The sequence below is a fragment of the Nipponia nippon genome, unplaced genomic scaffold (genome assembly GCF_047370975.1).
Source record: "Nipponia nippon isolate SJK-2023a ecotype South Korea unplaced genomic scaffold, ASM4737097v1 scaffold_3, whole genome shotgun sequence".
NCBI classification, from domain to species: domain Eukaryota; kingdom Metazoa; phylum Chordata; class Aves; order Pelecaniformes; family Threskiornithidae; genus Nipponia; species Nipponia nippon.
In genome coordinates, this window is record NW_028262347.1 from 36337356 (window position 1) to 36362098 (window position 24743).

The following is a 24743-nucleotide window of genomic DNA, read 5'->3' on the forward strand; positions in this document are numbered from 1 at the left end:
CATTATGTTTATGCCACTTTGTTTATAAGAGAATGCTGCTTTTCTTTTTTCCTTTTTTTTTTTTTAAGGCAACCATGTTTTAAATAGCTTGGATAGGCAGCTTTATAATTAGGAGACTCCCATACTACACATACAAACAAAGAAAATGTGTAACTAGTAGCAACGGTGATTGTGTGGAAGTAAGGAATACATTTAAAGGAATAAGCTGAGTAAACAAGCATAAATTTTTCACTGTCAATTCACAGAACTATCAGTAAAGAAGCAACCTCTCCAAATCTCTTTGAAGTGACCATAAATCTCTAAGAGAACAATCCACAGATAAACTTGCTCTTTTAGGTTGCAGTTTTCACAGAGACAGTCCTACAGTGCTGACCTAATCGTCAGCAATATGACAGAAGAAAACTTCCTTTTACATCTGGTACTTTGAGATGTTAAGATAGCTTTTCATAGTCCGATGCACAGAAGTAATTGAAATTGTTCTAAGCATAGTAGTTTTGGTCTCCACCATAACATCTTCTTCTGGAAGAAGATTCTGTAATCATAAATCTAGGACCAAAGGAGTCAGAAGGAAAGCTAGCAAAACTGATTCTGGGAGGAAAACAGCTAAGTTTCCACATCCTATGATGGTGAATATGTAAATATTTTGGATGATCATTGGATGATGAAAAAATGACAACTACAAAAACTGCATTCCTTGGAAAGGAGCCTTTGTTTCCACTGCTCATAATTACTTGTTTTACCCACCATCCAGAATCAGACTTTTTGTGCTTGTTTTCTCAGTACCCCAACTCTTGCATTTTCAGCCTCAGAGAAAGCAAGCACTGTTTCTGAACCTGTGAGTGTCTGTAGTTAAGCACTCAGCTGGCCTTCAGGACAAGAAAGTACAAACTTCAGCAGTACAGATGATTCAGCGGGTAGAAGTGCTGTTAATGTCAGTGTTGGTTTTAGGTGATTCTGGATTTAGGCAGCCTCTGGGCTGCCTGTTTTCTCTTGCTAGTCAACTCACAGTGATTTCTGCTTTGCAAACAGGATTTTTGGGAGTTCTTTTTTTTACTTTTTTTTTTTTTTTGAAATTGACCTTTTGACGTGGGTAACAAATGGTTTTGGATTAAAAAAATTTTTGGACTTAAAAATATTTGGATTCTTCTCATTGTGCCCTTATCCCTTCTGTTCTCATACCTGAAGATTATGTCTCTAAACCTTACACACGGAAGTATATTAACTACTGTCTGATACATATGTTTGTAAAACATAGTTATTTGTTAGTATAAAGATGGCAGGACAAGAATGTATAGTGTATCAGTAATACTAAAAGTAAAAGAAACAAAGACTACCTCACCTGTTTTCCAATCAGGGAGAGTGAAGACAACACTATCACAAAGTTTTGATTTTGTGAGTTTTTTTATTTCCATTTAGACTTAAATTTTTGTTGTCATTACAATAAATACCCATGAAATGACTTTCAACTTTTGCATTAACTCCAAACATTGCATTCAACATTCATTACTGTAGTGACTTTATTTTGTACATGATCTGTATCACTATGCTCCTGCCACTTAGAAATTTATTTTTATTTTTCATTTTTAAGAAAAACTTGAAGTAGCTGTTAATATTCCCAGAAGACTGCAGTTTAAACCCAGGATCTTGCTGTTAGCAGCAAGTTGTGCCTTGAGGAAAAAAGAATACCCAAACTGGGCTGTTCAATTATTTCACTCTTAAAAGCACAGTGATTCACTTGAGCTTTTGGGAGTAGATTTTAGGGGAGGAGAAGCTAGCTCCATGCCTGAATATGCATTTTGCTTTGCTCCTAGGAAAAAGAACATAAGGTGTGAAGAACAAATTAAAGTAACTGATCTCATGGAGAGCTTTACAAATAAACTACTCTTAAAATAATATTTCTTTTGCATAAATATACCAACCAAGTGAATACCCAACCCTGGGCTTCTGCCATTGTGTGATACAGAATATGATGTTTATCCAGGTAATTAATTTCCATTATTCACCAAAATAAACTGATCAGAAAAAGAACCCATTTACTGCTTAGTACCCAATGTTTTATTAGAACATGTGCTGTGAACAAGCAAGGATTAAAAAGATGAGAACCAGACAAGGGAAAAGAGAGAAGAAAATTTAACTGGAAGTTTGGATGTGAACGTTTAAAAGACCTTCACATCTTCACATGGCAAGTTTGGATGTGAACGTTTAAAAGACCTTCACACCTTCACATGGCAAGAGTTGGAGCCACTCACAAACACTTGAAAACAGTCTCTTCTGTCAGAAGGAATTGAAGTCAATGAGGAATATGAATATACTGGCTGCCAAGGGACAAGAGGGACATCAGTTTGGCCTACCTAGAAAAGATCCCTGTGGTATAAGACGTCTACTCTGGTGTTTCTGCTGGTGGGCCTTGATGTTGATTATGGTTGTTGACTCAAAACTTTTCAAACATCACTTGTCTTTTTACAGAGTACAATTCAAACTCCTTCATCACTGTCACATGCTTGGTATGCTGTTACTTATCTTTGTATGTGATTTCACACATATACTATGTGCCATCTAGTTTACGATCACTTATTGGTCTGATGCACAGGCCTATCAAGTCAAATAATTTACCCTACATTTTACCTAAGCCTGCAATGTCTTTAAGTTATGGTAGGTTTAACTTGTGCTTCAGAGATGTCTAGTATTGAATTTTCTGTTTTTAATGTTAGCCAGACATAGAACAAAGTAAGAAGTACTATTGACATTGTAGGTTTCAGGATATTCTATAGCAAGCTGGGAAAAAGACATGTTCTTAGCTCAGGATTGTTCATCTGATTCAGTTAACCAAGTATACAATAAGTCATGTAGAAAGAATTGGTTGGGTTCCAGGTCCAATTAGAAGTTCACATTCAATTTACTATTGCCCTGAAATTTTAATTCAGGTTAAGGTCATATTATGTTATTTTTACTAATGGATTAATTTAATTAAATTAACCAAATTGAAGGGGTTTTGCTTAATGGATATAACTCTGCTTCAAATCTTGTCCATAATTAAGAACAGGGAAAGCGGTCTGAAAAAAATAAAAACAAAATTAAAAAAATTCTGCTTCCTTTGAATGAATCTAGAGCAAAACCTACTTTGAGATACTCAAGTGTACATTAACCATTGGAGAGGCTGGAGGGGAAACACTTCTAAAATCAAAAGCTTTGTGTAAAATTCTGATCTGGGGGGAAATAGTGTGTTAATAGCTATAGTTATAATGAGACAATAGGTATAAAGAAATAATGGGGCCAGGGATTTGTAACTTTATGCACTATATATTAAATGTTACACTGTACCAGGAATTGATAGGCTTGGTAGGGTTCACTGAGCCTCTTATTTCACAACCACTGAATAAAATTTTACCAAAAAACATAATGTTGACATCACCAACATATTTTCTTTTTGAATTTTGTTTAAATACATTCCAGATAGAGATGCAAATGTACTGAAATTCAGAAAATGGAAAGAATCATTATGAAGCAAAAAAAGTCAACATTTTAAGGATATTCTGATATTGAAAGAAAAAAAGTGTTTCAAAATTTAATGTTTTTTGGCAGCAGACCAAAAGCTTGAAATATCTTCTCATTACATGAAAACCAGTTTTCTGAACAGCTTTTCTAACAGGACATGGAGATACTCTTGGATATATGTGGACATGTGTGTACTTTACAAACTTCCCTTTGCTCCCACAACCTTTGTTATGTACTGTTCAAAATTACCAGCTGAAATGAAATGTGTGAGCTATGGTAAAGTACCAGAGAGGACAAGGTGTTAAAAATGTTTTGTGAGTGTTTGTGTTATGAATGATATGGCTATTTGTGGCAGATATTTTCCAGTTTGCTTAAGATAAGAATCTCCCTCCAGCTGGCACTTGTCAGAGCACCATAGAACAAACTTGTGAATTTGCTGCTTACAAATGACAATTGTGAAGATGTATATATAATTTTAGCTATTCCTTGGACATGTAAATCATGATAACTTTCTAAGGATGATACGAGAGTAGATTAAATTTAATCATGATAGTTTAAATCAATCTAATTCAGTTCTTCTCCAACTCTGTCTTGTATGCAGTATCCAGATAGTCATCATGCAGTTCTGCTGCCTAAACTGTTTCACTGCAAAGCTGGATGACCACAGAGATAGTTCTTGCAAGTGACATCAGAAGTGAGGGACAGGATAACCCAGATAAGAGAGGTGAAAGCAGCAATGCTAGTCTAGAGCAGCTTTTAGACTTTGCCCATGGAAAATTTAGAATCATAGAATCAGAATAGTTTGGCTTGGAAGGGATCTTTAAAGATCATCTAGTCCAACCCCCCTGCAGTGAGTAGGGACATCTTCAACTAGATCAGGTTGCTCAGAGCCCCCTCCAACCTGACCTTGAATGTTTCCAGGGATGGAACATCTACCACCTCTCTGGGCAACCTGTTTAATGTTCCAGTGTTTATTTTAAATGATCATTTTAAAGGCAATGAAAAGGCTTAATTTTTAGAAAATCAAAGTACCATGCTTTGATTTGAATGCTTCTATAGGAAAAAAATATTTGGAAATATATAAAAAGACATGTCAAGCTAAAGCATCCAAATACTATTCTCCCAAAAGGGAGAGGTTAGGGAAACTGAAACATGAAGAAGTGATTTGCTCAAGGGCATACCCAGGAGATAACAGAAAAATGAAGAATAGAGCAATTTTCCCCAGCTCCTCAGTATGAAATCAGTTACCTGTCCACCTCAAATGGTACCTCCTTACAGTGCTAACTTCAACAACTCCAACTTTCAATATTTTCAAGCTCCAGTTACAGCCTATTTATGCATTAGGAGATTTTAAAATGCCCAGTTTCTGACAGAAAGACCTTGCTGACAGATATATATATGATCTTTAGCTGCTTTCATTCATCATAGCACAGATGAATCCCAAAACTGTGCTTCCATCATCCTTCCAAATGACAATTCACTGTAATCAGGTTTCCCTTGCAAGATTTGCTCCTTTTTTCCAATTCCATAGGTGAGATTTCCATTGAAGCCACAGCAAAAATACTTAGTATCATTGCTGTTTCATTTTGAAGATACAGCTAAATTATCTGAGTAGAGTTATTTTTATAGATTTTTTTTATCCATGTATTCTTTCATTTCTTCAACACAAACAGCTATAACACAATACAAAATAACACTGGTATCTTTTTTTTTTTAATGGAAAATAGTCACTTTTATTTTTTAAGTGACTTTGAAAAAGTATGACCAAATATTTGCTAATATCTACTGTTTTCCTAAAGAGAATAACTATCTTGGCACTTTTATTAAATGACTAAATCATCATACATTGACCAGAGATGTTGTTTCTGTGTCTGAGGCAGTTATTGGTCTTCTTTTGAGTCTAATGAATATACCATTTTTAGAAGTCAGTCCTCTTTTTCTCATTATATATATATATTTTTTTTAGAGAGAGAGGAATTGAAAAGTACAATAGTAATTCATTTTGAAGCACAATCGTACATTCACAACACAAGGTTCTCTTTTTGAGACTGGCACAGGTTTTATAAATAGCCTAACCATAACAGAATTGAAATTTAATAAAAGTAGAAGTGATAGACAGTGCATGCTCAGCATTATATATAAGAAGAAATAGTCCCTGCCACAGTCCCTTGCAATCTGACTCATTATCTTATCACATTAGGACACAATGGCTGTATATCTATTGTTGCTCAAACTCCCACTTAAATCTAGACTGCCTACATGCTGGCTTGCACATTGGTTCAAAATACAGGCAAATCCCAGTGGTTTTTTTCAGTTCTTCTGAGCTACCAGTAAATAAATTCAGTCATGAACTTGAATATGGTTTGAGCTCAAGGTTCTACCCTGTCTCTGCCTTGTTGGACTCTTGTCTATCATTCAAGTGAATGAAAGTCAACAGGACTGTGTTGGCCATCACTAGGTCAGAGAACATGCAAATCATTTTCCTAGACTTCTGATTAAATGAGACTTCAGGGTACAGAAACTATGATGTCTAGACTGTCACTATTAAATCTGAGGAAAAACAGAATTCTTGCAGAACACTATATTAGTTTCATAGACACTTAAGATGGGACAATACTATGAAAGCAAGCAATGCTTGAATGGCTTTGACTAAAATGTAGTGATTCAGAAATCAATATCTGGTTTTTGTGCTGTAGGTTTATACAGACTTCATACTGCCCTCCTGTTGTGGTGTAAGACCAAATGACAGAGAGGACGCTAAAGACATTTGGACATCAAAGCACTTTAATCACAGATATATCCAGTTTTATTAATTACACAATATCACTGTCCCGTGTGGGAGATGGTGCAGTGAGGGAGAGAAGTCAGGTGGCTTAGCATGATAGTTTCTTGTATGACCACCCTGTCCCTTGGGAGAGATGGTGCGGTCCCAGAGACAGATTGAACAGGTCATTGTGGTGGTTTCTGCCAAGCTGCACCTGGTCCAGGTACTGGATCTTGAGGTTTCTCTGGGCTCTTTTACACACCCTGGGCTCCCTGGAGACTGGAAAGAGTCTCAGGCCCTGATGCAGGGTCATGGGTCTTCCTTCCTTAGAGTCTTTCCAGAAACTCTGTCACCTGAGTAAGCTTAAGTTTCCTTAGTTATAAAGACTAGATAGATATACTTTGCTAGTGGTTAGTCTGTTCAAATCACAGTTGTTTTCTGATTTGCTGTTGTCCTTGTTGGTGCTTACAATCTGCTTTTTCTGGGTACTTTTGGACACTTTTACACTTTTTGATGATCAAACAGGTTGTTTGCATAGCTTGGCTACCTACTTACTTGAGCACACCAAAACTATTCTGTTTGGGAGAGAGGGTTCATCATATTTCATCTACTGTGGCTATAGCAAAAAGTTAGTTCACAGGTTTATACTAGCAGCTATGCTGACTAGGCCTAGGTGCTATACCTTCTGACTGAGAATCAGGACCACCAACTGCAGTGGCATAACCTGGAAAATGGTAGCTTTGTATGTCCAGTCACATTTGGCACAATTATTACAGAACTGTTTCCCCTGGTTTCTCACAGAAGCTGTGAAATGCATGGGAGATCAGGATAATGTACAATGGCATCCAGACCTAGAGCAAAGGGGGTAATTTTTGAAGGCATGAACATCAAGTCCACAGCCTAAATAGGTGTCCATAAAGCAGTTCTGATCCTTAGTTAGTGGCCCTTCTCCGTTTCACCACATTGCCTCTTATACTTGGGGTGCAATGTCTCGTGAAAAGTGAATTCTTCGCAAAGAGTAGCCGCATCCAAAAATCAGAGCATTAGCTGGAGACAGCGATTCAAGTGCTGATCTGTTCAAACTCAGAGCAGAGATCTGAATCTCACCCATCTAAATGATTCAGCTAAACAGTTAGCTATTTGCTATACTCTCCTGTACTACCAAATCTGTATTTGTAATAATTTTAAAATGAAATGTAAATCTTTTTTTCCCAACCAGCCTATTAATCCTCTTCTTAAATAAATTATCCTTTAACATTTGTTGCTAATTGGAGAGGACAAGACAAACATTTGCAAAGCTGCTCTAATGGTAACTAATGTTACCAAGAGAACAGAATAACACTATTTTCTGAAAAGAGATTCTAGAGTGAGTTCAGCAAAGCCAGATTCTGTGAACAGAGCTGGCTGAATGATGGATACAGGGTCTAAAGGGAGTCAGCTGTGCTGTTCAGAAGCTATGTATCCTTAAAACTTTACTTTCAAATAAATAAGGATAAAAAGAAATATCCTGAAGATAAGGTTCTCACATAAGGGAGATTTATAGCTAACCTGAAAATGTTGCATTAGGGAGAGGGGCTTGTCCTATACTTTTCTGGGGCTTATATTGTTAAATTGATGTCAAATTCTTCTGTAAGTAGCCCAGAATTAATTGACACTGAACATTTATTTTATTTTTTATTAATCTTTACTTACCTAATGGAAGATATTTAAATGTAATTAACTTGTACTATAATAAAGAAGAAAGTTAATGTGGCCACCTCGGAAGTATAGTATTCAATATTTAAAGGGAAATTGAAAGTAACTACCAAGAGCCTTGAGGTCTATGAAACTTTTTTTTTTCTCCTTTAGATAGTACACTTGTGAACACTTACATTATTTTACTCTTCAGTGCAGAAATGTTGTACCAAATTACACCATAGACAGTGTTTAGGATTTGTTGCATTAATTTCTTTTCTTGGTGCAGTAGCATTTCCATGTGGCATGTATCGTAATAACAGACACAAAAGAAATATGATCATTCTACCACTTGATGTATTTTAACTCTGAACGTCACAAGCCAATTTAATATATTTCTGAAACTTTTAACTTGTAGCTGCAGAGGGTCTCCAGACAAGGTAAGGTAAAAGGGGTTGTTAGCAAGGGAGCTCAGCATTTGTTGTGTAGGAATTGTATGAAGATGAGCCCTTGGACTGTTAAATTGAAACTTTTCAAAACCAGTTTGGGTAGTTAATTTTAAAATTTGAAGTATACTCTTTAAAACAGATTTTTAAGGGATTTGTTAGTTATTGTAAGTTTATAACTATAAAAGCAATTTACCAAACTAAACCTTTCCAGCTATTCTCACTGACTGTATAAGAACCACAGTTCCTTTAAAGTAAGAGTTTGCAGTGAATGAGTCTGAAAAAGTAAGACTATTGTTGGACTAGTTGTCCAAGACACAAAGAATTGGGTCTTGAGCATTCTGAGTCAAAAATGCAAGTGGAGTACTGGCCCACTGATATCATCCTAGCTGTTTCTACCTGACAACCAAAGAAGATCTAGTTGCAAATGTCTGACTGATCTCACATTACCCTATGAATTTCTGTCACATAGTGACTGATGTATTGAAATAAGATACATGGTAAAGATGTAATCTTATAATGATACAGGAATCATAATAAATCATTGATATGATACAGAGTAGAGTGTGTTGTTAAACACACAACTTCCGATCTTGCATGTTTGCACAGGAAATCAGATGTAAAAACAAGTCTTTGAGAGCAAGACATGGAAAAAGAAAGTGTTGAGAATGTCTGTGTAAATTCAGGGAAAGGCATGACGTGAGTGATGCATAACAACCTATTGAGATCTACATCCTCAAGAGACAATACCACATGTTAAAAATGACAAATGTAAATCCAATATTATGCAACTAAAACTTTTTCTTAAGTTCTTATGAGCTTTATAAGTCTGGAAGAGCTGTTGAACAACTGTTTGGGAAATCAAAATAAGTAAGCCTAAGGTACCAACATGACATTATATCTTGGATTAAACTCTATGGAACTTAAGAGTAATACAGAGTAAAGGACAATTGAAATAATTTCCCTCCCCTCCAGACTCAGTTTATTCTCTAAAATCTTCAGAAATTTTTTAAGTCTGTATCAAAAAGAGTCAGTTGAAGGACTAATTTTATTGAATTCAACATACAGTAGCATCCATAATGTTTTTGGAAGAAACCCCTTCCTAAAAAAAAACTGCCAACAAAACAAATTAAAAACCCCAGCCAAAAACGTAAAGAAGGAAATCAGAAAAATTATATTGCCATTGTTACTGTAAGCAATCACTAAGTCTACATGTCTTATAGGAAACCAAAAAACAAGCACAATGAGAACATCCTTTTACATTAGAAAGAGGTCTGTTTTCTTGTCTGGTGTTAAGAGGGTATATAAATTGGAAAGCTTTAAGCTATATAATGGATTTTTTTTTTTTTTAGCTTAAAAGAAATATAACAGTTTACTTTGAAATTATCCCCTAGTAAGATTTCTTGAACATCCTTTTGCAATGACTTTAGGATACTGAACTGAATTTAAGAGCGCTTATCTTTTGCAAATGCTCCTATGTTAAATAAAACCTAAGTAAGTATCATAATATGAATTTGAGAGACTTCATAGTCTAAAAGAATTTAGTATATCCATTTTAAAGAGCAGGTTTTGTGTATGTATGTATATGTGCACGTGTGGGCTTTATACACATATGTTTGACTGGTTTGAAATGAAAGAAACTTAGTATTAGACACCACAGGACAATCCATACAGACACCATAAATCGACTGTTATATTATACACTATGACACCATACAAATTAGTTCTTGCATTATGGCAGTTCTGATGGCCTTCAGCAGGTCATGATTTATCTGTTCTAAAACCTGCTTTTGCTATTATTATTAAAATCCATGATTTAAAATAATATTAAATTAAAAATTAAACTTCTGGGGTTACGTCTTAAGGCTTAAAGACAGAAAAAAAAAGTCTTACCTTTATGGAGCATGATTTTTAAGAAAATAAGACTCATCCTATCTACACATATCTACACAGTAACATAGGAAAGTGATGACAGGATCTCTTTGATCCTTTGGCTGAAACCCAGTTTGAACATACATTGTATCTTGTTTCACCTGTAGACAACCCTATTGGACTCTAATTTTCATGAACTCATATCCAGATTCACTACTCAACTCTTCTGATTTATTGTGATATTTAGTTTTGGTTGTATATTTTTGTTTATGTGTGTGCATAAATTTTAAATTTACTTGCATATTTTCCAGCTCTTGCAAATATGTCTGATTTGAAACCAGAATAGAAATCAGGGATGGAATAGCCCAGAATAAGAGAACATTCAAGAAAAGCAGTGAAGCAAGTTCTAACAACATGAAATCTACTTACTATATATTCTGATTTTCTACCTATCTAAAAGAAAACAAGTTTTTGTTCTCCAGCATGTTTTAAAAATAAGCATCTAGTCAGGAAGTGGTTCTGTTTAATTTGCCATTTGGTCTCACTCAGGTACTCTGATTTATGCCCTTTTCTTCAGTTGTTTCCATAAGTGATTTCTGTCTCAGATAATGAGAGTACTGAAATATACTAAAACTATATCTGTGTCTGACTATATTTGATAAACACAAAATACAAACATAGGGCTCAGTGAAAAACAAGGATTCCATTTTGCCAGAACATAATATGTCAGGCTTAGTTTTCATCTGCACTGGGATTTGTTTCTATTCATCTTCTGAGTTGTTTCTATTGCACAGACACAAAGAAAAGGCACAAGACACAGACATTAATTTCAAAATTATTTGTTAAAAAAGGCAGTCACTCAAGATATGGGAGACCTTGATTCAGCTATCTTTCCTCTGCCATGAAGGGATTTGAAACGTTATCTACTCCTGCCATATTGCAGTTATCACCCTGTGAGACATTCCCAAATGAGAGTGTCACATTCATTTTCTGGACTCCACACTAATCTGAGCAGTGGGCATAAAGCTCTGTAAGTAGCCATCAGTATTATCCTCCTGACTCTTCTCATGGTTTTTCAACAACAGTTTATGCTGGAGCTGAATTTTCACAAGACTCACTACTCCATCCAAATTGCAAAACTGAGCCAACAAATTTTCAATTATAGTCTCACTAATTGGTCAGGGACAGCACATCATTATATTTGTTATTAACTTCAAGATATGTTGGAAGGAACTTTATGTTAGTTTACTCAGTTCCACCTGTTTTCTGATAAACATCCACTTTATAATTCTCTTTTTTTGACATTATTATACTGCAAAATGTGAAGAATTTCCCATATGCTATTCTTTTCTCATTTCTCTATGCATCTCAGAGGCTGATGAATCAGGCCCCTTTTTCTTTACCCAACAAGCTGTGTCTTACTAGAAGTCTAGCTATAGTCCAAAATGCCTCTAGGGAACAGGGAAAAGGAGTAGACCACTAGTAAATTGTACTTGTGGTTATTTTATGGGAAGAGATCAGACGTTATGACAGGAATCGCTAAGAATACAGATAAGCAAGTTTGACCCTACTTCATTTTTGGCTTTTGCTAACCATTTTCCCCCATGTTTTGCTTTCTTTCCTTTTCATCCAGTAGTTGTTATTTTCAGTTTTATAATTATATTTTATAAAAATATATAATATCTAAGTAAATATAATTTATAATTATATTTTATAATTTTAATTTTTAGTAATAGTAGGAACTGCTAGCAACTGCTTGCACTTAAAGAAAGATGAGAAAAAAGCAGGTTGACATAGGTTTACAATATAATCAATTCATTACATTAATGTATTTTATAACTGTAAAACGGGGTTAGAATATCACTAACCAGTTACTATACAGATATCCTCCTTGGTGTTATTCTCTGACAAACAGTACAAGTTGTCAAATATATGTGTTTATCTTCCCCTGTCAAAAGTAGATATTAAGACAGAAAACCAAAACATTCTTCATTATTTTTACTCACAGAAGGAAATCAAATTTTTACAAAAATCTGCAAACTAAAAAACTTCTGTCAAAAAAAACAAAAAACAAAAAACCAAACTAATTTCCACTAGGGAAGGTGAAGTCTAATATTCTGATACAAGTCAAAGCCACTTGAAATATTTTTTATAGTGAGCCCCATTAAAATGTTTGTTTTGAAACAGTGCGACTTTAGGCCAAGTCACCCTACTCTGTGTCAGTACCCCACAGAGTGCAGTACAAATGCTTCATGTTTGCATTCTCAATTACATATCAAGCTTGCTGTTTGGGCTACACTGGCACTGATATATCTTGCTGTATCCCATCTTGCCATCTCCCATCTTGCCAACCTTGGTGTTAGACTTGACAGAGAAGTGACATGACAGTGATAAACCACAAGAGTGTCAGGACACAGTCATGAGAAGAGAGTGGTGCTCAGTGCATGACAAAAACAGCTTTTCATGATGGACTGTGGGTGCATAGAGGACAAAACCGAATAATGATCTGGAAAAAAAATTCCCTAGAATCACAATATTATTTTATGAGTTTTGCATTTAAAATGTAAATAAAATATCCGGTTCTATATTTCTCATATACACAAATTCCTAAATATGGCAGGGGAATTTCAGACGAGAAGAGACTGTGGAAATGTTTTGTCTTGTACAATAACTGTATGTTTTGCTACATGAAAAATAAATGTAAATACACCACCATGTATGGTTGAAATTGTTTTAAACTTTTGAATGTTTCTATGCAGGAAAGAACTTCTTTTGTCACACAAAAGCTAGAAAGTCTTACTTCTTTTTCTGTGTAATGTCTTCTCAACACCTTATGTAAGTCACAGTATATTATGAAATTAAAATACATTTTGTATGAGTATGCAACAAGATGCAGAAACTGTGTCAGATGCCAGTTGTTTTAACTGTATCAAACCATAGATCTGAGACCACTGGAAAACATTTCTTCTAACACACAAACATCTCTGAGATTTCCACAGTGTTTCTGTTCCACATCAGATAAACTCAGCACTTTCCTACCAGTATTAAAATATGATTCTAGCTTGTAGTTCCTTTCAGAACAGAGTAAATCAAACAAAACCCAAGAGAAAAAAACTTCAGACTAAGCAGTAGATTTGTGAAGATGGTTCTCACATTGGTTACAGGATGCTCCTGTTCAGTGTCTTACTCTGTCCATCTCCCATGTCCTGCAGAATACCTGAGCTACTGAACTGGTCTCTTTTTTGGCATTTCTCCTTTTCAGGGAATTCTGTTTGGGGCCTTAGAAAATAAATTTAAACAAAGCTTTTAAACCAATGTTTGGTTGTTGCAGTGAAAAGTTTCAGTTTTAGCAAATTCAGATTTTTAAGAAAAATTCCTATCCTATTTCTCCTTAGGACAATGTATTATGTCATATGTATCCAGAAATGAAGGCATGAAATGGCAGGTAAAATATCAAGAAGTGAATGCTTAGCATTCTGAGAGTGTTAATTAGATGCCTTCATGCGTTCTGTGTGATGAATATTTTGCCAATGGTTGCTAATTATTATAGCAATTAGGTTTAATAAGTTGGGAATTTCACAAGCTTAGGTCTTATGGGTTACACTTTAGCCAATAGGGAATGGGTGTTAATTAAGGACAAAGAACAGAAGAATTAAGAAGATTTGATGGGTTTAAGGAAACAGCAATTAAACAAAGTGCTAGAGTGATTTGCATATTTTAATAAGTCAAGAACTCTTGGAAGTTCAGAAAAAAAGTTGTGTTTTCATTACTCAGTGCAATTTTTCCAAAAGGTTTTTTCAGATTTTAACACTTTATCTCCAGAAACATAAGCTTTTGGGTACTGAATGTCACTTTTAAGGTCTTTATTATTAGCGCTTGGAAGCTGGTTTTAGACGTCAAATATATAGTATTGGTATAAATATGAGCATTAATAGAGCTTGCTGTTATTTACAGAGAACCAATGCATTCTTCTGAGTGTGGCATCTTATATGAAGGGACTACACAGGCTGCCTCACCTGCATCTGTGACATGCTATGGAGCACCCAGAAATTCTATGTATGTCCTGTAACAAGGAGATCCATAAACATCAGGAAAAAAACCTTTTTTTTTCTCATGAAAATGACAAAAGAAAGGATTTGTAGGGAAGCAAATTTATTTCCTTCAATAGAAAAAGAGTTAGATCACTGTATTCATCAACATTCAGTGACAGGACACTGTCAAACCTATCAATACTGTCTTTATTTTCTATACAAGGAATAAACAACCCAACAGTTGGTGTTAGGAAAACCCACCTCAAATTAGTTCTAATGCATTAGAAATAGGTCTGAACAGACTAAAAGGCACAGTGATGTGGACAAAGAGTAGTTTTACTTAGAACTCAACCTCATTGTTCTGTGAAACCATTCATTACACCTGGGCATTTTAGTTGTTTAAGACTTTGCAGTGTAAGAAAATGTCTTACGAAGCTTGTTGTAAGGAAAACTCAAATAGTACACTCTGCTAATAGTATACGTTCAGAACCAGCTGACCAGAACGGAAATGTTAAGAAGTAGAAGGTGATCTGTGTGCAATTCATGCCAGAAGCACCAACATCTTATTGATTATGCTGTTGTATGGCAACTTAACATTCACAGTATTAGATTTACATGAGCCAAGAAGGGTGTAAACTTGATTTATTTATCACCTAGTGAGGAATTCATGTGATGAGCTAATCATTAGCGTCCCAAGAACTACAGGTCTATTGAAACCCATTAAAAGTTCAAACATCAAATTGCGCAAAATATCACACACCTAGGGAGTAGGACAATGCTTCCATGGAGCTCAGTTTGAGCTGTATTTTTTGCATGGGTGATGAGGCTAATTCATGAAAAGGTGAGAGGGAAATGAAGGGGAGGAAGAGATGAGGAAAGAGAGAAGGTAGATGTGAAGAGGTTTCCATGTCTATCGATCAGAGAAAAGAGAATCCTACTACAGTAATATACAGTGTTCAGTGAGCAGGAGGGGAGGAAAGACATCTGCCTCTGCTCCCCACAAATCCAATGTCAGTTCCACCATCAAAAATAAACAAAAATGTAATTGTGTGTGTGATTATATTTGTAGTCATAATAACAGAAGGATCCACTTTTTCCGTAATAATCCAGGCAGCAAACACCTCACCTTTTACTGCTATGGCCTTTAAATTGCCACTTGTCATGGAACAGCCTGTCATAGGGAGTTCTAATGTAGCAGCACAATAAGAATAGGCATGACCAAAATAGCACTGTACAAAGTTAAAAGTTATCATTGATTGATAGAAATAATAACACGAACCCACTGCTAGTCACACAGGCTTAGCCATCTGCTGCTACATTACTACGTCTTTCTTTTGTGGGGCTTGGGCACTAGAAAATATAATAAAACAGTTGTTCCATTTAGGAAGATGCAGTTACAGTAATGTTGCCATAGGCAGAATAATAATAAAACCACCTTCCATCTCCCCAGTTGCTCTTTAGCTACCCACAAAGTAATTTCTATGCATGTGTTTTCATTTAAAAAGTGATAGCCAAAAATTCAGACTCCAGCTCAAGTCTTCTTCATTTCTGAATCCCACTTATCATAAATAATATTTTATAAATAATCATTTATACACAAATTATCACATTTCTGAGGTAGAAGTGAAAATGTCTTCTGCTGACCTAGCTAATCAACTGGGAGATGCTTAATCAAAGATAGATGTAAAAGAGATACCACAGGTCCTTACACAGTGAAGATGGTGTGAAATAGAAATGTTCTGCTTGATCAGATAAATTTTAATGATCTATAAATAGAGTTTATGAAAAACAAACCTGTTTTTCATTTTCAGTGAAACCTTCTCATTGTGGAAAGTAAAAAATGTCTCCTTTAAGACCACTTTATAACACCTGATTTTAATCTTCTTTGAATATCACTGTTATTTTGCATTTCCCTTTCACAGGCCTTCTGTGAATAGCTCAGTGTTCCCTCCTGGAACTGAGAATTTGGACATCCGTTGCCTGACCTGAGAGGAATCTTCTCTGTCATCTCATCTCACTATTCCTTTTCCCTCTAAGTTCTCCCATCTCCTCAGAGATGAAGTCACTGATACAAATACTGGCTTGTGGGGTGGAAGGGACATGTGTCAGAACATCTTTGTATTCAACATAGCAGTGGAACATGCCTTTATTAACGCGACGCTTCAACTAAAAGAAGGAAAAGACAGCCCTTTCTTTTACAGCTATCCAAACTGTAAATGCCCCAAGATATCATTCCACCGGGCTGACAGTCTAGATAAAATCAACACTGAAATGAAAATAAGTGTAAGAAAGAGCAAGATTACAGCATCAGAGCTATGGGGTTTTTTGAAAATGTGGCTTTGAAAATATATTAGGTCTTATTGTTAAATTACATCATATAAATTGCATTGTTACTAATATTGCACTTATGCTTGTATGAACTAAATTATTGTGCAATCTCATAAGAAATCAGGGAAATCAGGGAAATTTTGGATAGATGGCAGGGTCATGGCAAAACTATACAATTAATATGTTTGTGACCAGGGCTCAGTAAAGAATTAGATATCCACTTGTGAGTCTTAAAAATCAGCTTTCACTGTGATTCACCCAAACATCACTCTGTAATATACCCAGGGCACAGATCACATAAACAGCATGTCTACATTGTGTTTAATAACACAATGGGAAATTTCATCTATGTGATTAATAAATACCTGTCATACATTGTTTGATAGATTATTTTGCAATTGCCTATGATATTGGGTAGACAGAATGTGATTATGAGTGACACAGTTGCTCAGTCCATTAAAATTATTTTGTGATAATAAATGAGCTCACGACTTCAGGCTGAGGACTTCATACTTATGACTACTTCCTGCTTGATATTACACATTGCTGGAGAAATGACCTTTAGTGACCTATGATAAAAATGTCAAATGTCATGTTTCTCCTATTCTGCAGTCAACAGTCCATGCTTAACGAATGTTCTAAATTTCAAGACAACAGCTCAAAAGGGCACTTGAATGGGGGAAATATAACAAGAGAGATTGAAGACCTCTTGATAACCTCTGATAGAAAGGTCAAATGCAGGAACTGTTCATTTCTATGTAGTGGTTTATAATGATTGGGATTTTTGCTGTGTGAGGATTATATCTGTAAGAAAATTACATTAGTTCATTTAGTGATTTACAGTTCTTCCAAATGAGAACATGTAATTCCTGTCACAAAAGACAATCTACATCCTCCCTCATTATACTTCTAACTTTTTTTAAAATCTGCAATTTCCTTTGGTCATCTGTCTTTCTGACAAATGCCTTGTGGTCATACTCTGATATTAAAGGCAGACTTGAACTAAGAGATGGATCTTGTGTTTTAAAGATGACAAGATTTGGGCTCACTATGGTCACCAAGGAAAGGAACTTACACAGTCATAAACCTTCAGATAATTTATCATTCAAATCTAACTTATCTGAGAAATGCCTCTGATGGAGGAGGTGGAGCTGCTAAAAAATATGTGAATACCCCTGTACAAATAACAATTACAGAACACAGGAAACCTTTCACTGTTGTTATCTTTATAACTGTACATTAAAACAACTCACATTCAACTGCACTGTTCATCTTATTTGTTAAATGACACTTGCCAGATAAAATTGTTTGGGCTCTCTTTTCCAAGAATGACAACACAAACAAAGGTCATTGGAGAACATTAAATTGTAGTAGGGAGGAGGCAGAAAAGGCACCTTTGTTTTGTCCCTTAAGAGACCAAGATATTACAGTGTGCATAGCAAGCTTCAGCTGTTAAATCTTTCCTCTGAGCTCCCCATCCTTGACATCCAGAGCATGTGCCTCTGACAGGATAGAGCTGACAACTCCATTTGTATCCCATGTCTCTAAATTACAAGCATGCCACCTGGAAGACCTTGAGTCCTCCAAAGTCCCCCAGACCATTTATTTCTATATCAGTCCATCAAACTCTTATTATCTACAGCTTTCATGTTTACCTCAGTTCTTTGTCAATCTTGCTCAAATCTGAAGCACTGACTCAGCAGTCAGACTTTGTTTATTTTGTATTTTGCTTTCAAAAAGATGTCATGTATGTGATTTGGCATTTTATTGACCAAGAAAATGTATTCATATCACCAGTGACAAAGCTGCACTAAAAAGTGAGATTAATTAAAGTGTCTGATGAGTACAACTACAGAGGTAGAAGAGAAGGTGAATGAAAGAAATTAACTTTATACAGGGAGAATAAATACATATTAAGTCTATGGCAACACTGAAATATTGCTATAACAAAAGAAAATTTAAAAAATTATTGAACTAAATCAAAATATAAAGCTTACAAAAGAGCAGAAGTGTGTAGGGGAAAGTACTGGATTTCAAATGATCTCTTAAAAGTACATAATTTCTTTTTGTTTCTAAAGAACCTAACAGCATCACAAACCAATATGTGCAATGGAGGTAAAAGATCAATCTACCCACTGCTAAAGTAGGGCAACTCTGGTGAGAAACCTCTCAGCTGTGTGTACAGCGCAATGCTACAGAAAAGGTTTATTCAGGAAAAAAATTGCTATAATAATTTGAGGTAGCAAAAAGACTGTTTTTGACAAATGATTGTTTATTGTCCAGATTTGTATTCTGTCATTATTTATAACACGCTACTTTAAGCCAGATGATGTCTGAAGATATTTTATGCTTCTATTAATAAATGGCTGACTAGAAGAGTATTTTTGCATTAATTTTCAACTTTTAAAGGGTTTTGCAGCAGTATGATTATCACTATCCCAGGACATTGATCCACTGCTGTTACAGATGCAAAACTATTTCAAAGCTAGGTTTGTAGTTTGTTTTTTTCCCTTGAAGATATTTCAACTAATTATTGACAGACAAACTGTGAGTAGCTTGTAAGATCTGATGCTGTAAGACCACAGCAGTATGGTTGCTCTATCATTGTGTCTTGTCTACAGTCTCACTTCTTTTTATAAGCATCTGCTGTCCATCATACTTTAGACTTTAGACTCCAGAGTACACTTAAGGTCCAGTTCAGTGAAATACAGAAGCCTTTTCTTGCCTAAAAACCTTCAGTATGAAAATCCATGACTGATGTTTTCTTTTCCTGGAAGTGGAAGATCTGAGGAGCTGCAAGAAAAGACACCAGTCAAAAAACATTGTTTCCAAGGGAATAGTACTTAGGGAGAATGTAGGAAACTGCGTTAAATAGAAAGAAAACACAAGAAGTGCATATGAGAGCAACAATTAAAAAAAAAATTACATTAATGTCTTATTTCAGTAATGCAGGTTTTAGAAGGACATTCTTTGAGTTTGGCACATCTCCTGATTACTGCATAAAGAGGCAATGGATGAAGATCTCATGGATATGTATGCCCAGCTGATGGGCTCTGTAGTACCCCTGGCATGACCACCTCATCTATCCACTCCAAATAGACCCTTTCACCTCACAACACATCCTGCCACAACAGACACAGCTTAACTGCCATTATTCTTCAGGGACTTGAAGCAAAAGTCAAAGGGGAGGAGAAAGTTGGGTCACTGCCTTCCTCTCTAGGATAACAGGCTTTCACATGTATTCTTCGACATCTGTGCCCAAGATTGTATTTGTATATATGCATAGGAAAAAACTAAAGCAGGGACAGAAAGTAGTGGTAACTAATGGGGAAAAGTCTATACAGTAATAAAGATAATTCTTCTTTGACATTTCTGTGTGTATACATCTAAATTTTCAATGCTACTGCATTTGTCAGAATGCGGCATCTGTCAAGGGCACCTTTTGCACATATACAGTTTTAATGCAGCTGGTTCCTTGGACTGCCTGGCAACTTCTGTATCTTGCTTAATTTGCAGATAGAGGACAAGGACCTTTGTTGTGTGGAAAAAACAGGACACTGAGAAACAAGTGGGTTTGGTTCTGCAGCCATTCCCTTACACCTGAAAAGCTCTCCATTTGCTTATATGAGCACAAAACACTTCTGCTTGATTAGCATTTATTGCTGCTATAGCGCCCTAGCTGCAGCATCCCAAGTGGATTGAAATGCCTAGTATATAAAACAGAATGATTACACAAGTATAGAGATGTTTTATTAAACATACTAGAATAGAAAAAGCTGTTTTATTGAAGGATGGTTAATTTTTAGTTCTGAGATAACTTATTACTATAAGAATAAGGGAAAAAGGTAGAAATGCCTGTCACTAAGTAATTTCAGGGGTCTCACTTAAAAAGGTCTTTCTGGGTGCATCTGTATTGTCATGTCAGTTTGGACTCCCAAATTCCCTCATCAAAGAAACTAGATGATTGGTTTTAGCTCTTACTTTGGCTCTGGGTTAAAGTAAGCTAACTACTTATTTGCCACCCAGGAAACCTAGGCCTAAGAATGGACTATGTCACATTTAATTCCCCTGGCTACAGACCTAATGATGGGCTCAGAGGCTCAAGTTAGGCTTCAGTCTAAGATTCTACACTTGAATAAGCAAAGCCAAGAGAGAAGAGGATCCCTAGACTGTATAGGACATGTTAACCCCAGTTCCAAGAACCCTCCCTAACAGAAACCCTGGAGTAAGAATGGTATGTTTAATTTCATTTTTATATGTCTTGTGAATGCTGATGGAAGAAGAGCCACCAAAACTGGTGTAAACACAATGCTAATGATCAAACACCATCTTGCATAAAATATATGAAGAGATCAGAGTCCACTATCTTTGCAGTTCTAAGTTCTTAATTCATACAACTCAAGCCTGCTTCACTGTTTTTTAACAGGACCTATAACAGCTAATTGCATTTACATTTATTTGTGTTTGACATAAACCATCTGAATAGGCTGTGTCAAATAGACACATTAAAAAACCAAAAGAATCTGACTTTACAATTGTTTCATTTCCTCTGACTTCACTAGAGAATTTCTACAGCCAGCCATCCTAATCATCATTCATTTTCCCTTATTTTAAAGAATTATGAAATCAGATTCTGTCTTTACATGCATTTTTCACATCAGTATATTTTTTTCAACTGCAGTCAGAATCTGATTTCTATCCTGCCTGGGTAATAATCCAGAGGAACCTCAAAGTCTTCCATCCCTAGCAAATTTTCAAATTGTGATGGGAACTTTCATTTTATGTGTGTAAAAAAAATCCTGCTAATAGCACATCATGCATCCCAGCAACAACACCTATCCAGAAATGTACCAAAGGATATATGTGACTTTAATTACTCACACAAGTTGGAATTGTGTTGAAGGGTAGGAACATACCCTTGTTGAATGTAAACTGATGTGTCTTGATTAACACTATTTTTTTCTAGTTTCCTTTTCCCTTTTTTTTGTGCTGGGCTGTTGGCCATCTCTCAATGGAATAGATTATTTTATCTGCCTTTCCCTCAATAATCCTCTTTGACATGGAGTTGTCAACCTAATCCGCAAGAATTAGGGAAGCAGGCTGCATATGCATGAGTTAAGGTTTTAAAACTAAAGCATAAATGTCTGACTCTGATCTCTTAATATGCTTTATGCAAAGACCTTTCAATGTGGCTAATGTGCTGTCTACCAAATGCATCGCAACATCTTTATTAATCATTCAGGTGAAATTACCAGGATAGGGTAAGCACTATGTTTAATGATACAGGTGTGATCTCATCTGAAGATTTTAGAGGAATGACACATGTTCAGTCTTGTCATGGTTTCTGGAACCTCCATGCATAGTTCTTGAATTCTGCTTGACATTGGGAATGTGCCACTAGGTATCTGAGATCTCCGTGCTAAATTGTGGGCTTGATTCTCATTTTTATATTTCTGTTGAGCTGAAAAGATTAAAAAGCCATTTGTGGCCTAATCACAACTTCCACAAGTTTCTGCAAAGGGAAAACATACCTAGATTTCAACACTATTCAGCCAAGTATTCCGTCTTTCCACGTAAAGAGTCTGTAAATATCATGTATTTGAGAGTCTATTTAGGGGAACACAAATATTTCCAAAAGTTTTAGCAAATCCTCTCCAACCATAATACAGCTAATTACTGCTATTTCATATGAGTATGAATGAAATCTGCTTAGTATATCATAGAAAATTAAAGCATTTAATAAATCATCTGCTTAGTATATCAAGTAACAATTAAAGCATTTCACAAATTATCAAATATGCATAATCCTGTCTAAGAACTGTTAAACCAAAGAAAACATGTAAAATAGTTTCTGTAGAAAAGTTACTTCAGAAGTATCCTGAGACAGATGAGTTCATGAATCCAAATAATCTTAAAATCAGAATTAAATGCTACTATTTCTCTATGCTAACCAATGTTAGGTCATATCTCCTGTCTGGTAATATATGGTCTAATGTATGATGTTTAGTGTTCTGAATTGATTTAGCATCTTAGTATTGTAGGGAAACAACAGAAGGAACTATGTAATATAATTGTTTGGTAGTGCTTTTTAACATTTCCTTGACACGAATGAGGCAGTTCCATAAGATGTTTTCTGTAAGATGCTGCACGACAAACTTTGTTTCTTCAGCCTCATTTGTTTAAAGAGGGAGGAAACAACATACAAAATTGCACTGGAAGAGCACCATTTTTGTGGGCTGAAAATAAAGCACTTAAAATTTTAAATATGTCTGCATAAAGATGGCTTGCGCAAATTAATTAGTGAAGTGATGTGCACAGATGGTGGACATGATCATAGACTTCTTTCCCTACAGAACTCTAGTCTTATTCAGCACTCAAGGACATGAACTAGTGTTGGGTCTTTTCTATAGTACTTTGTCACAGAAGTTAAAAGAACAAGGTGGGGACTGCAAGGAGCTAGGGTTACTACTCTAACGTGGAAATTCAAGGCAGTATCCAGTCCATCTGTTTTGCAACATCACCTCATCCAGCCTATGCACCTCCACGCCTAAGTTCAATTTTCCTGAGGTGCAAATACTCAGACCACCTGATCCGGAAGATATAGGCATTTATACTGCCTACAGCTCCACTGCCATCTAAACTATGTGGACAGTCATCTAAATTTCATCAAGGACATCACGCTTTCCCAGAAAGAGCAAAGGATCTGGTTTCAAACCATTCAGCCTGTGACTGACCGACTTATACTGACAACGCAGGAGAGGGCCTGATCTCCAGGTTATGCCATTATTTGACATGAACGCACAGTCCCCAACCCCTGAATAAGGAGTTGAACTGTTGTACTGTTGTAGGATTAGAAACAGAGCAGGCAAGAGGGAGCATGATTCTGCATGTGTCACTAAAGCCAACTGTTGGGAGGGACATGCCCTGCAGTACTCTCCTCAGATATGGGAAATTTGGATTCCAATTTTCTCAAGCTGAAGGTTTTCTAACCTCATATTCACTTTTCAGACAAAAGCACTAATTAGTAAACCATTGTGAAAAATGTGGAATAGATCCCAAGGGTCTATGGAGATATGGACATTAAAGAATTCTTAATGCTTCCCTTCCCAGTCAAAAGACTGGACTTTAAAAGGGGGTATTTGAGATGTGAAGTATTTTGTATTCCACACTAAGCTTTTAATTTCTTTCCCCCATCCCTTTTAAATTCACTCAAACAGTCTTACCTCTGGAAATTGTTATGTGGAAACTCTTCTAAAGAAATTATTTCCTAGCTTAGCTAGCTAACCTGTTTCTGTGGTTTCCTGAAGTGGAAAACTTTACATGATTTTAAAAAGCCAATTCACATGTTTTAGTCCTAGAGATGGGTACTACTGTAGAGGACTATGTCAAAAATAACTTGTAAAAAAAGCTATTAAATTGTTTAATATCTGCTCCTAGAGTGAACACTTTTTTTTCATGTTGGCTTTCAGTAAGAAAAACAAACATTTATATGTATAAAACCAAGCAACAATACAACAATGTTCTGAGTAACCACACATTTTTACAAGAATCTGAGATTCAAATCCATTGTCAGGGATTAGGACTTTTATCAAGGTTTCCTCCCATAAATATTGCACCAACCACTTAACCCTGGGCATCCTAGGACTGGATTCTGTCTAGAAGAAGTGATTCAAATTTGTATTTAAATAGCAATTGGTGAAAGTTAATGGAGTAAGCTTGGCTCTACAGTATGATCGATAAAGCACTCTCTTAGAACAGTTGGATTCTGATTTCTAATTTAGTGAACACACTTTAAGAAAAATATGGAAGAGTTTTAAGAAGGTGCAATGACGAAAGCTTAGATCAAAATAACTTTTATATTGATTGTCTAGTAATGAATGAAATCTGACCCAATTAATTAGCATCTAACTCACTTTTTTTTCATTTTTTTACCCAAACTCACACATGCCATGAGTTGATCAAAACTGCACGTTTTTTGAAAATTTCCCAACTCTGGTAATGTTTGGGCAATTACAGTTGAACTCTGTCTGGAGAGTTCAGTATATAAAATGCAAACAACTGTTGTAACAGAAACATAAGGAAATTATATCAAAATGGAATTCACAGCAAATGTGCAGTAGTACGGTATGGTCT